Below are 12,500 nucleotides of genomic sequence, written 5' to 3' on the forward strand. Positions count from 1 at the left end.
TTTTTTTTCTCAACAACAATTACTTGTCTTTTTTTTTCCGCCGCTTATAACCAGCCTCCCTTTGTGCGTTGGGATAATAAAACAACGCTTTTTAAATGGAACACATTGTTATTGCGCGACATAACTCTATTACAGGCGTGGCGTGCGTACATAGGTTGCACTTTTAAAGGGGAGAGAGAGAGAATTGGGAGGCGGTGTTTGTTCTGGCGTTCACTCCTTTAGGCTGAGTTTTTATCGGATCCACCGCGACCCCGCACTTTGCCTGCTTGTTTATTGCCTTCAGATTGTCACCATTATCATGTACCGGGAGGAAGGAACCAGTGGGGCGTTTATTGAAGGCTGAGTAGCGGCTGTGTTTGTGTAAGTAAAGACCTGCTGTGTGTGTGTGTGTGTGTGTGTGTGTGTGTGTGTGTGTGTGTGTGTGTGTGTGTGTGTGTGTGTGTGAGGCAGTGATGAAGCCGGAGGCCAGTGCATGAAGACAAAACAGCAAGGGCGGGTTGGATTACCACATATTAACTCCCTGATTGTTAGTATTAGAATGTCAGCGTCAGCATGGGGGAACCTGGGGGAGTTTGGAGTGTGGGGAGCCCAGTGGGAGGACGGGGAAGGAGCACCAGGGCCCGTTACCAATCTCGGTGGCCCCCGCGCTCCCGGCAGACCCTGGGGCACGCCGCCTTCAGGTTAGCGAGAAAATGGTACGATGTTACAGTGTGCATTAAGATTATTATCCGGGAGACGCTGCTGATGATGATACTGTGATAAGTGATAACAGTGATGATCGTGAAGCCGATGATGATGAAGATGATGAAACAGGAAGGATAAGGAAATGGAGAACAGTAATGATGAGGATAGTGGTGATTAGTTTTATGAAAGGCGCACCAATCGAGACAGATGGAGGAGCAAGAACTGGAGGAAATGGAGGAAATAACCGCGTCAAAGAAAAAAAGAAGGATAAAAAGGTAATGGCGAAGGAGAAAACAAGAAGAAAAAGAAGAGAAGGAGAAAGTAAGAGAGCCAGGGAAAAGAAGAAGAACAAGAAAGGGAAAAATAACTCGGAACAAGAATAAAACAAGAGAGGAAAAAGAACACGACTAAGAATAAAAGATGATGATAATGATGATGGTGAAGGAAAAGACAACGATGAAGAAGAAAGAAGAAAGAAGATACGAAAAGAAACGTCATCTTTTCGGTTCATTTGCTGCTTATAAGAAAGAACAAAAAGTGAGCACATCCCAATCCCTCCAACCTCCTCCCTCTTAACCATCCTTCCCTTCACAACACTCAAGCAACACCGCTGCGTCTTTTGCCAGCTGCCATATTCAACTTTTTTTTTTCTTTCCTCGGCAGACTCACCTTTTGCTTCCCACCGGTGATAAAAAAGTAAAATGCCTGTTGTGTTTTTTGTATAGTATTAATAGAATTGCCGCGAGCGAGTTCCCAGCCCGGCGCCTCCGTCCCTCGCCGCCGCCTGCTTGTACAACACAACGCCAACACGTACACATGAGTTATGAATCGCTCTCTTCATTTGGTGCGGTGAATAACGACGAGAAAAATAATTGTCGTGGTAATGATTTTGTTGTGACTGATGATGACTATGGTGGCATGGTGGAGGTGGTGGTGGCATGGTGATGGTGCTGGTGGAAAAAAAAATATTATAGTACTGACGACTATGGTAATGATGATAATGATAGTAATGATGAGGAGGATGATGATGATGATAGTGATAATAATAATAATGATAATGATAATAGTAATAATGATAATAATAATAATAATAATAATAATAATAATAATAATAATAATAATAATAATAATAATAATAATAATAATAATGATAATAATAATAATAATAATAATAATAATAATAATAATAATAATTAGGTCTTTTATGTTTGGAGGTCGCCACTAATTTCTAACCAAATTTTCATCATTAGTACAGTTTTTGGTGCTGAATACGAATATGACATTCATTTTCTCGAGAAATGAAAAATTAGTGGCGACCTCCAAACATAAAAGATCCATAATAATAATAATAATAATAATAATAATAATAATAATAATAATAATAATAATAACAGTAACAACAACAACGTCAGCAGCAGCAGCAGCAACGACGACTACAATAACTACTACTACTGTTACTACTGTTATTTCTACTACTACTACTACTACTACTACTACTACTACTACTACTACTACTACTACTACTACTACTACTACTACTACTACTACTACTACTACTACTACTTCTTCTTCTTCTTCTTCTTCTTCTTCTTCTTCTTCTTCTTCTTCTTCTTCTTCTTCTTCTTCTTCTTCTTCTTCTTCTTCTTCTTCTTCTTCTTCTTCTTCTTCTTCTTCTTCTTCTTCTTCTTCTTCTTCTACTACTACTACTACTACTACTACTACTACTACTACTACTACTACTACTACTACTACTACTACTACTACTACTACTACTACTACTACTACCCTTCTAGGTACTCCACCAGTACCTTCACCTCTACCGCCGCCGCCTCCACTACATACTTACGCTCATCTCTCGTGTTGGGTGTCGGTGTTGTGCAATAAATGTACTGCCACCGTCAGTAATGCCACGTGTACCGCTGCGCTATCAGCTTTACGCGCTGCTGAATAAAACATCCCATACAGCTTGTGTAAACTCCATCCGCCGCGTTAAAATATTAGATAGAAATAATGGAAATACACACACACACACACACACACACACACACACACACACACACACACACACACACACACACACACACACACACACACACACACACACTGAAAATGTTACGTAATTGTGTTGTAACTGGACAAGATAACACAGATGGAAACACACGAGGGAAACAATGGAAATATAATGTTCGTTGTCACAGTGTAAATGGAAACCTTTGAAGAAGTAACAATACACACAAGCAAAATAACCGTAAAGTGACAAGTAATTCCTTATATATCTAAAGAATTAACATAAATTTAAATACATTAAGAAAATAGATTTAATGTTTGTTGTCTTAGTATGAAGTAAAAGAGGATGGAACGTAGAGACCACACACACAAACAAAAGGAAAAGTATAAGCGACTTCAGTTAGTGTTTCATAATACTAAACTGCCAAGAAATATGATTTAACTCCACACAAGCAACATAGACACATAGGAGGAGGAACAACAGGCAATATTCACCATAAAGGAGTAAAACCAAACAAACACACAGGGAAGGAGCACGTGACTCTAATTAGGTAGAGTTTCATAATCCTTAACTCGACAAAAATTTATGCAGTACATCACCACAATTTTTCTTCATTTACACTAAGGCTGTCGCTCTCCATGAAAAGTGAATGAACTGCCGCCCACACAATGGTCGGGGATAATCATAAAAATAACTCACGTGAAACAGAACTAACTCGTGTACTTTGAGCAATGAAATATATATAAGTGTCGTACAGCACGTGAGCGGCCACCACAGCAGCACCACAGCAGCGTGACCCGGGCAGGAGGGAAGGTGCTGGGGTGCTGTGGCGTGGCATGAGGAGAGGGTATTAAGGCGTTAAGACTCCTTGTACACGCCATAAACAACATTACCTGCATTATGTAACACAAGTTTTACTCCCTCACACCTTTCATTACCAATCGCTTTGAACCTGCACAACTCAATTACGTGTAGAAAATTTATAAGCCTTGGAAGTTTGTAAATAGCGCGGTACGGGAAAGTAAAAGGTGAGGTTTGTCAGGTAACACGGACCCTCCCTTACTTGTGTTTCATTATCGATCGTTTTTAATGAACGCAGCTCAGTAATTCATATAGAAACTTAGTGTTTTACCACAGACTGCATCAAGTGTGCAGGAATTAGGAGTAAGGGGAAGATTTGTCAGGTAAAGCACGTATCTTCTCCTCACCCGTGGTTCATTAGCAGTTTCTTTTTTAATTTCTACGGTTCAGTAACTCCTTTAGAAATTTAGTCCTTTACCAGAGATTGCATTAAGTGTGTGGCAATTAAGATACAAGTTAAAATTTCTGTCATTAACTCATCTTGACTGTTTCATTACCAGTTTTTTTTTCTTAAGTACAATGTTAAAATCTTTGCAAAATATCATGTACTTTATCCAAATGGTGTAAATCTCACGGTAATCCAAAGCCAAGTTGAGACATGTAAAGTAAGCTACACCAGTGACGGCCCTCAGCATTGTCTCCTTGGCCTTTGAGCCTGTGTGGTGGGCAGAGGGCCATTAGAGGGCCCCTGGATCGACTACGACATCCGGGTCACCCTTGTTTACCGTCCCCAGGTGTCCCCAGGTACCCATTTATCGACCAGCTGCTGAGGGGGGACCGGCGGCCTGGTGGGTGTGTGCCATCTGGGCCGCCGCAGAGAAACTACAGTATATCAGAAGATTCATAGACAGGCGCCTTATTTACCTGCTGTTCTGGTGATTGTGTTGGTGGTGGTGGTGTGGTAGTAGTAGTAGTAGTAGTAGTAGTAGTAGTAGTAGTAGTAGTAGTAGTGGTAGTAGTAGTTGTTGTTGTTGTTGTTGTTATAGTAGTCATGGTGGTTGTGGTGGTGGTGTTGAAAATCGTAACAAAATATGAAAAAAAATACATACACTACTACTACTACTACTACTACTACTACTACTACTACTACTACTACTACTACTACTACTACTACTACTACTACTACTTCTACTTCTGCTGCTGCTGCTGCTACTACCACCGCCTCCACCGCCACACAGCCAGTGACCACCACCGCCTGTACCGCGGTCTCTCCTGGGCGGCCGCGTCACCGCCACACCTGTGGAGCCAATCGTTAAGGTATTAACTTTTTGCCTGACGAAGCAGGTTTTCACACCTTTGTATTATTTTGTGTTTTATCTCCCATGAAGTGGTATTACGCGCGCTGATCATGACTGTTTTTCATGCGGTATTCATTATTCTAACTGTTGACTGAACTTCATCTTTACACCCAAAACAGTTTTACCTGGTTTACCCGTACGTCTCTACCTCCCTCTCTCTCCTGTGACCTGCCCTTGCCTGATTTTTTATCCCCTTCATGATCACCTCGGCAGCCGCATTTTCACCAAGCACACATTCCTTAACAAAACCGAAGTAAAATAAAAAGCGGCGTCCTATCGGTGGACGGAATATAAATCAGGTAATTTCATGCACCATTGTCAGTGTGCCTCATGGCGTCCCCGACACGGTCACGGCGGTGAGGCGCGTCGCGGTGGCTTAGGTGGTGCTGCCCTGGAGGTGATCTGCGTGCCTGACCTGTGTGCTGTTGTGTGCTTCTCAGGGACGCTGGCTGGTCGGCAGGGTGCTGCATTACGCTTTCCTGTCCTGTCGCTACGCTTGTCTAACCTCCTCCCCTTACTTCTCTTAATATCATCATTCGCTGCGAGTTCTCTTCTCTCGTATTTGGACTCACAAGATCAGTGCGCCTCTTTTTCGGTCTTACTCTTTCCCTGTGTTTTTTTACAGTCGTTGTCAATAGTCGGGTAACACTTGTCTAACATTATTCACTTACTTTCGCTAATACCATCTTGCTCTTTTAAAGTTTTCGAATTTAGAATATAAGAATCAATAACACCTTTTTTAGTCCTCCTTTTTTTCCTACTTCTTTCTAGTCATGCCCAGTAGCTGAGTCATATACAGCACTCACTCCGACTGTGTATAACTCTGACCTGCCAATTGCTAGATTTTGTAAGAAGGTTGTCAGCAGATCAGAGGACTTGAAAGAAATGAAAGGAAAACACAAAGCACTGGACATGAGCACAATAGTTTGCTTGATTTCCTACCATGGTTGTGCTAGACACGAATCTTTTTTTTTTTTTTTATCGTGTCACCTTCCTTCCCACAATACACTTGAATCAACCCCCGCGAATTACCATAACACTTTTCTCTCCCCATAAGTAGTAATGCCGCACCGCTGTAAATGTAAGGAGTTAAAAACGATACAGGTGATATATTTAGTGTGCTACGGAGAATAATACCTACAGCAGACCATCTTTAGGGCACAAAGGACGAGAGAAACTAGCTGAAAAGGAAGTGATAATAGATAGGTGTATATGAAAGGTAAATTCGATGGAGATGAGCTAGAGGTGCGAGGGAGGGCAATGTCATCACTCCAGCATCCTCCGCAGGGTACACTGGGCGAGGCTTAAAGAGGATGCGTGTGAGGGAGCAGTGTATATCACGCGTTAGGACATAGACACCTGCGATGCATACCAATGAGGCCGCCGACTAATTAAAACTCCAGATGTTAAATGTAAAATGCGAGTCATCATTAATATTTGGTAGATAACATTTTTGGGGAGGATGGCGCTTTAAATCCTTCCATTACCACTGCTGTTGACACGTGTAATTTTAATATACAGGTGATTTTGTGTTCGCTCGATGTGATTAAATGGTGAGATTTCAAGGAAGAAGAGAAGGATATGAAGTGAAGCTAAAAGAAACACTTGTGGAGATCAGACATGCCTCTCGATTTCACGCCACATCCAGACATGTAATTAGACATACAACCTAAGAAAATTAATGTTCACTAGTGTTACCAATACAGTGTGAAGTCAGTGGCGGGAAAAATGAAAAAAAAAAAGTGTAATATGGTTCAATGTGGAAAAAGTAAAAAGTGAAAATTGGAGAATATATTTTGTTCGTGCATTTCCGTCTTTCTTCAGAGTTTCAATCATTATTTTCATCAGTTCGCTCAGTTCGCGTCTTGCCGCCTTGTGTTCGTGAAAGAAAGAAAGGGAAGACGAAAAGGGAAGACAGAGAAAGGAAGAGAAGGCGGGGATGTGAACAAAACAGAATAATAAAGAAATAAAGGTGATAGCAAGTTAGAATCTCCTACAAAAAAAAAAAAAAACAGTAAATTGGGCAGAAAATAACGTGAAACAAAATATATTGGATGAAGTAAAAGAATTGTTTCCACTAATCCATGAGGGAAGGGAAAAGAAAGAAAGAAAGTTTGCATTCAGAATATACGATACTAAGTGAGGAAAGTTAACTAAGTAAGCAAGGAAGTAAAAAAAAATGTGTTTTCATAAAATATACACGAAGAAAAAAATGATTAAGTCTTTGAGAAGTCTTACCAATTTTCGTCTTCTTCTCTCTTTTCCTCCTCCTCCTCCTCCTCCTCCTCCTCCTCTTCTCTCTCTCTCTCTCTCTCTCTCTCTCTCTCTCTCTCTCTCTCTCTCTCTCTCTCTCTCTCTCTCTCTCTCTCTCTCTCTCTCTCTCATTTTTCGTCCGTTCCTTTCACTTTCCAATATTCTCTTCGTTTTGTATATACCTTCCAGCACATTTTCTTTCATAGTTGTCTTTTCATATCATGCACGTCTCATACCTTATCTCTCTCTCTCTCTCTCTCTCTCTCTCTCTCTCTCTCTCTCTCTCTCTCTCTCTCTCTCTCTCTCTCTCTCTCTGATCACCACGAATGGCCTTTTCTGTCTCCTTATCTCTATTTCTTTCTTTTCTGCCTCCAAACACTTCCCTTATGCCTCCCTTTATTCCCCTTCTCTTCCCCCAACATCACCCCATCCACCCCTTCACGTTCCCCAACACAACACGCCTCCACGTCCCATCCAAACGCACCCATCCCACTCACAACACTCTGCCCCTCTCCTTCTTCCTTTTCCTCTCCAAGTATCTCAGAATTGTTCGCCGTCGTTCTCTTACTAATATCCCCTGATAATAATTTCTTTGATATGCTTTGTTGCAGACGACGGTGTGGCGAATTAACTCCCCCAGCACCCTCTTTAAGCTCCCCAAACCCCCCACCCACTTTACACCCCCCTCTCTCTTCCTTCTCCTCTCCCCCAGCCTCTTGTTTACGGGGAAGAGGAGGCAAGGGAGCGTTAGAAGTTGACATGAGTTGAGTGAGGGAGGGAGGGGAAGTAGTCGTGGGGTTAAGTTGAGGAAGGGGGAGAGGTGAAGGGATAATAGAAGCTGTAAGGAGGTAAGAGGGCGATATAGTAATGGTTGAGGTATGGAGGGATGTGGGAGATGGGGGGAGAGGAGTTAGTGTGTGTGTGTGTGTGTGTGTGTGTGTGTGGCGGAGGCTGCTGCACGAATGATGGAGGAAATGAGGGGGGCATAATTAACAAGAGAGGGAGAGAGAGAGAGAGAGAGAGAGTAAAGAGGCAAGACGCTCGTATTTTTGCATCCTCTTCTTCCTCCTCTTTTTTTTTTTGCAGGCACGTAATGGGCGATGTAATGGTAATGAAAAGTAAAGGGGAGGAAGGAAAGAAGGAGGCGGCGAGAAGAAGCACCTGTACCTCACGAGAGAGAGAGAGAGAGAGAGAGAGAGAGAGAGAGAGAGAGAGAGAATATGAAACGTGTACCTTGATAGAAATAATAGAAGAAAAAAAGCGAAAGAAAAACCATGTACAGGATTAAGTCATCTCGCAGGTGTGTAGGTGAACGGAAACGTATTTTCTCTGGAGCCATCAGAGCATTCGTACCCCAGCACAGGTGTTGCGGGGACGGAGGCAGGTGTTCGTGCCGCAGAGATAAACAAAAAAGTAGATAAAAAAATAAGCAAAATAAGGGTAAATGTACGTACGGTGTGTAGCGAGGAATGGGTTGAGTATAAGAGATAAGGATAAAATAAATATAAGATAGTCATAATATAGATAAGGATACATGTAAGTACTGGTAGTGTGTGGCGGGTAATGAGGTAAATGTAGAAGGTTATGGGAGTAAGTAAGTAGAAAAGTAATTAATTTGAAAGAAAACTGTATTGATTGTTTTGCGCAAATCCTCGTACATGATTAGACGATGTAAAAGAAAATATATGTAAAAGTGAAGGTTTTAAAAGTAAAGGGTTTTGTAAAGTGTATTATATTATTTAGCAACGTGTGGAGGATGTCGTTTGCGTCAAATAAATCATGTCTTTTGAACAAGGGAGATTTTTCTTTTGAAGTATGAGAAATCAAAAACATTTCGTCACATTAAATTCTCTCTCTCTCTCTCTCTCTCTCTCTCTCTCTCTCTCTCTCTCTCTCTCTCTCTCTCTCTCTCTCTCTCTCTCTCTCTCTCTCTCTCTCTCTCTCTCTCTCTCTCTCTCTCTCTCTCTCTCTCTCTCTCTCATTCTGCTCAGAACACTTAACATCATTACATAGTTAATTTTTTTTTATGTTCCCTTACTAAAATACTTTAAAATAAAACAAGAAATGGAAAAGAATGAAGAAAAGTCCTTGAATGTTTCCAGCAAATAGTGAAAAATGATGAAGCAAAGTGGCCGATTATCAGCAAGGAATTAAACACTTGGCCTCGCTGCTGATGAGGAGAGCGCTGGTGCTAAATGATGAGGGAAATATTTCGGGATCTGCGTTGGGTGTTGGGGAGGTGGCATACTCTGCGGGCCACCGGGGAGTAGCAGAGGAGGATTAGGAGGAGGAGGAGGAGGAGGAAGAGGAGGAGAAAGAAAAGAAGAAGGGATTTGACACTGTGAGGGAAGGAAGCATGTGCATATTTTCTGAAGGCTGTTTTTTATCTGTGTGTTTCTCTATCAATATTTTTCAGTTCCATTGAGTTGTTTTGTCTAGTGTTTCGTGTAAATTTGTTCTGGATATCATTTTTTTTTTTTTTTTGTCAACTTCGTGATTGTATAAGTTTCTTTTTTTTTTTTTATCAAATGGTTAAATTCTTTAATACTGGAACATCGTATTACCTTGAGATTTATGTATGATTAGACCATTTTGTTGACATTAGAGAGTGTGTTTGGAGATCAGGAGACTAATGGCAACAGTCTTCAGTATTTTAATCCCATGCATAAGTTTCTAAAGTTGTATATAACAACCAAATAGTAAGCAGAATGAATATGGAAATACGTCATGGTACTGAAAGGGTTAAGAGTAATCTCCAATTTTCGTCAAACAGTTTTATAATTATATTTACTGTATACTGTGTACTTCGAACTAGTGGTTGTAGCAGTGAATACCATAGTAATAATAGTGACATGTATTGTTAACCTGTGAAACTTGCTCCTTATTAAACAAATTTCCCTTATACTTTTACTTTTACATGCGATTACTGATACGCCTCATGACCTTCGTATTATAAATGTTACAAATGTATGCATGAATGTTCTAAAGATTCACCTGAAACTCCCAGTCTTTTGAATGAAAATAAGAAAACAAGACGTGTCTCTCAACCTCGAAACCGCAAAAGACAGAGAAAAACAACAACATATGAATTAATTTACGAAGACAGCAATAACAAAAAAAAGTAAGAAAATATCCATTGCTATCCGCGCCACTATTCTCTCTCTCTCTCTCTCTCTCTCTCTCTCTCTCTCTCTCTCTCTCTCTCTCTCTCTCTCTCTCTCTCTCTCTCTCTCTCTCTCTCTCTCTCTCTCTCTCTCTCTCTCTCTCTCTCTCTCAGGGCCCCGCGGGACTTAACAATACATGCAATACCTGAGAACATCCACGGAAGCAGAAGAAAAGGTGATGATAATGAAGCGTCACAAAGGCCGTAGTATATCAGCGTCCTAGAGAGAGTCCCGGGAGCGTAACGGCGGGGTACGAAGAAGAAGGAGAAGGGGAAGAGGAGGTGGAAGAGGAACAAGGAGAGGAAGAAGAAAAAAGAGGATGAAGAAGAAAAAGGCAACGAAAAAGAGGTGGAAGAACGGGGAATGAAGGAGAAATAACAGCAGCAATAGTAAGAAAAGAAGAAGGAACATGAAAGAAAAAGAAGAAAAAAGATGTAAAATGAAAAAGAAAATAGGTAAAAGAAGACAAAGAAGAAGAAGAAGAAGAAGAAGAAGAAGTACCGGAGGCCAGCTGCAGGTAAAAGGGGGTTGAGGGTGGTGGGTGTGGGGAGACTACCTCGTGTCACTGGAGCCGCTGTGAAAGGGTCCGGGGTTGAAACATGACTAACCTAGATTGATCATGCAATTTTTCTTCCCTTCCTACAAGCTGGTCGCGAGTACTACCTGCTGTTGTGTGTGTGTGTGTGTGTGTGTGTGTGTGTGTGTGTGTGTGTGTGTGTGTGTGTGTGTGTGTGTGCCCCGGCTGCAGATACAATCGTTCTTCAGGTGCTGGTGTTGCTGGTGTGTGCTCTTGGGTTTGTAGTGCTGCATTGGTGACTTGGTGCTAGGGAAGGGATGAGTCTGTTGGTGCTTTCGGCTGGAAGAAAGAGGAGAGAAGGTTTCGTGGTCCAAATAGGGAAAGGAAGGTTGGATTTGTTGGTGCTGACGGTCTGGTAATAAAGGAAGCTCTAAATTTATTGGTGTTGATGGCTGGGTACTAAAAGAGAAGAGTCTATAGGTGTTGGAGAGAGAGAGAGAGAGAGAGAGAGAGAGAGAGAGAGAGAGAGAGAGAGAGAGAGATGAAAGACTATCTATTGGTGCTGACTCTGTGTTAGTGGAAGGCAACATATGGTTTTGAAACGGAAATAAAACCAAACACACACACACACACACACACACACACACACACACACACACACACACACACACACACACACTAATAAAAAACAAAAATGCGGTACTATATCATGTTTGAATTATGGTTTGGCTTCACTGACTTGTGTATCTTGATGACAGAATGTAGCACGCGAACATTTGGTGTGTGTGTGTGTGTGTGTGTGTGTGTGTGTGTGTGTGTGTGTGTGTGTGTGTGTGTGTGTGTTTACCATATATGAAATAACGTCACTATGGGGATATTTTACCTCGACGAAATATGAGAGAGGAATGCGTGCAGAGTGTGCATGTATGTATATATATGTATGTATAAGTACGGAGAGAGGCATAGGAGAGGGGGAGGCTGTGGGATAGGATAGGGGAGGATTAGATGGATATGTATACATGAAACAGAAACAGGAAGATGAATGATAGATGGACACACACACGTTTCTATTATTATGTGCTTGGATATGTGTCTCTGCTCCGGTGTATGTATGTATGTACGTGTGTGTGTGTGTATACGTGTTTGTGTGTGTGTGTGTGTGTGTGTGTGTGTGTGTGTGTGTGTGTGTGTGCGTGCAAGTGTGGATTTATATGAGTGTGAAAAATGAGAGAGTGGGTGTCTGGAGGGGCGTGAAGTCATAGCGCCGCCCCTGTGTGCCGACGGAAAAAGGAACGCCAAAAATTGTGTGCACGGAATTCATTGACACATTCCTCCAACATGGACTCCCTTCGTGCCCCCCCCCCTCTCTCTCTCTCTCTCTCTCTCTCTCTCTCTCTCTCTCTCTCTCTCTCTCTCTCTCTCTCTCTCTCTCTCTCTCTCTCTCTCTCTCTCTCTCTCTCTCTCTCTCTCTCTCTCTCTCTCTCTCTCTCTCTCTCTCTCTCTCTCTCTCTCTCTCTCCTTCGTCCCCACTTCTGTTCCCTGTCTATCTCTCTTTCCTATCTATGGTGTTCGTGATTGTGTACATATTCGTTCTTGTTTTTTCTCGTTCTTCTATTCCTCCTCCTCCTCCTCCTCCTCCTCCTCCTCCTCCTCCTCCTCGTCCTCTTTTCATATGCCCCAAATTCACCATTTTTTCCCCGCCTCATCTTTTCCTC

The sequence above is a fragment of the Portunus trituberculatus genome, chromosome 50, assembly GCF_017591435.1.
Source record: "Portunus trituberculatus isolate SZX2019 chromosome 50, ASM1759143v1, whole genome shotgun sequence".
Taxonomy (NCBI): domain Eukaryota; kingdom Metazoa; phylum Arthropoda; class Malacostraca; order Decapoda; family Portunidae; genus Portunus; species Portunus trituberculatus.